Source organism: Rhinopithecus bieti, unplaced genomic scaffold (genome assembly GCF_001698545.2).
Source record: "Rhinopithecus bieti isolate Rb0 unplaced genomic scaffold, ASM169854v2 scaffold_6536, whole genome shotgun sequence".
In the NCBI taxonomy this organism is placed as follows: domain Eukaryota; kingdom Metazoa; phylum Chordata; class Mammalia; order Primates; family Cercopithecidae; genus Rhinopithecus; species Rhinopithecus bieti.
Window position 1 is genome coordinate 2,321,278 of NW_016805524.1, and position 2,680 is coordinate 2,323,957.

A 2,680-nucleotide genomic window follows, 5' to 3' on the forward strand; every position below is an offset into this window, starting at 1 on the left:
GGATCACGAGGTCAGGAGATCGAGACCATCCTGGCTAACACTGTGAAACCCCGTCTCTACTAAAAAATACAAAAAACTAGCCAGGCGAGGTGGCGGGCGCCTGTAGTCCCAGCTACTCGGGAGGCTGAGGCAGGAGAATGGCGTGAACCCGGGAGGCGGAGCTTGCAGTGAGCTGAGATCTGGCCACTGCACTCCAGCCTGGGCGACAGAGTGAGACTCCGTCTCAAAAAAAAAAAAAAAAAAGACTCCCGAGCTTGACGCAGCCTGGGGCCAGATCATCCAAGGTCGCAAGGATCAGAGCAAGGAACCTGGTTCTTACTCTAAGTATGGAAGCCATTGGAGAGTTTTTGTTTGCTTTTGTTTTCATTTTTTTGTTTTGAGATGGGTTGCTGGCCTACACTGCCTTGGGGTGGAGTGGGGCAGTGCAGATGAGCACCGTTAAAGACCTTCATATAGAATACAGAGTGCTGGCCCTTAGCATTTGCAGGGTGGCCCCTGCTGATGCACCCTGGAGAATGACTGTAGACAACCACAGATGTAACCAACTTCAATTTCTGATTGCAGCTGCAATGCTGGATGTGGTAGTGCCACTGTAGCAGACTGGGCATCAAGTACGTGATGATGCAGCCAGTGATTTGGCAAATGCATTCTCTTCCACTGTAATTAGAAAAGAGAGCCGGGCGCGGTGGCTCACGCCTGTAATCCCAGCACTTTGGGAGGCTGAGGCGGATGGATCACCTGAGGTCAGGAGTTTGAGACCAGCCTGGCCAACATAGTGAAACACTGCCTCTACTAAAAAAAATACACAAAATAGCTGGGTGTGGTGGCGGGCATCTGTAATCCCAACTACTCAGGAGGCTGAGGCAGGAGAATTGCTTGAACCCAGGAGGCGGAGCTTGCAGTGAGCCGAGATCCGCCATTGCACTCCAGCCTGGGCAACGAGCAAAACCCCGTCTCAAAAACAAAAAGAAAGAAAAAGAGAACGAGAAATATTTGCTTTCAAACAAGAGAAACAGGAATAGTCATTTATAGTTTATTTCAGGACCATATTAACTTTCCCAACTTCTGTCATGATATAGTCCAAAGAGAACCTGAACCACGCATACATCAAACAGAACATGACACTGACCCGTTCTATCAGTGACGTAGGGCTGATTGCACAGGACAGACGAGAGGCTCATATACTAGAAGTCTTGGTAAGCTCGTGGGAAGTAAATGCTATGATGACTCAGGGACGGGCCACTTCAGTGACACTCTCAGAGGTCCAGTGATGGAGGGCATGCCAAGATAACCACTCCAAAGTGGAAGGCAAATTGCTGCATCTGGAATCTCCCACCACAAACCAGGAGGCACAGCTCCTGGTAGAGCTATTTGGGTTTCTCAGGTAACACCCTCCACTCCGAGAACTACTATTCAATGCCTTCCACATGTAGGAATACTTCTCCAGCCTGTATACCAGGTGACACAGAAGGCTTCCAGCTTTGAGTAAGGCCTGGAGCAGGAAAGGGTTATGTGACAGGTCCAGGCCACAGTGCAAACAGCACTGCTACTTGGACCATCTGATCTTCAGACCCTATGGTGTTGGTGGGGGTAGGGGTGGTCAGTGGTTGGAAAAGAGGTAGTGAGAGGGGATGGGTAATGGCGAGCTCTGGTGGAAGAATCAGATCGCAGCCTCCTAGGATTCTGGAGCAAGACCATGACATCCACAGCAGAGCAGCTTATGCTGTTTGAGAAGCAACTGTTACTGGAGCCTGGTGGAGATAGAACCCTTGGCCACCAAACACCATGTGACCATACGTCCATAAGTGACTGCTGGGAACTGGGTTCTGTTGAACCCAACAAGTCAAAATGTCACACGTGGCCAGCGGCAATCATAAAGTAGAAGTGATCTGTCAGGATTGGGTCCTGGAGGAGCCATAGGGCATGAGTAAGCTGCATGAGCAAGAAGGCCAGAGGCCCATGTCACCCACCACAGATGCACCCATGCCCTCCCCTGGTTATGTGTACAGCCTGCTAGGGAGAGCCCATATGACTGGCTAAACGAGGAGGAAGAAGCCCAAGCTTGGTTTACAGATGGATCTGCTTAGTTTATGGGTAGAGTTAAAAGCAGACATTAGCCACACTGATGGGTGACCTGGAAAGAGGGAACAATGTTCTCAATGCGGGAAGCTGCAAGGAGTAGATACATATGAGGAAAAGTGGCCTGAAGGGAAAATATGTACAAATTCCTGGCCAATGGCCAATAGTCTGACCATCTGGTCAGGGACTTGGAAGGAAACACATTGGAAGATTACAGACAAGGAATCCTGAGAAAGAGGCATATGGAAATGGGTAGACAGTTCAAGGACTTCTGATTTGCACGTTAATGCCCACTGGAAACATCTACCACAGAACACGCACTGAACAACCAAGTAGACAAAATGACTTGCCAGTGGACAAGAGCCACCATCAGTCACCACAGAATGGCTAGAGACATGAATGGCGTGCCCACCGTGGCAGAGACAGGGCTGTGCATGGGCCCAACAACATGGATTTTCACTCACCAAGGCAGAGCTAGCCATTGCTGCCTCTGAATGTCCAACTTGTGAGCAACAGGGACCAATACTGAGCCCCACTGTGGCTCTGTATCTCCAGGCCAGATCTGTGGAAGCCAACCACGTCATGCCCCTTCAATCTTGAA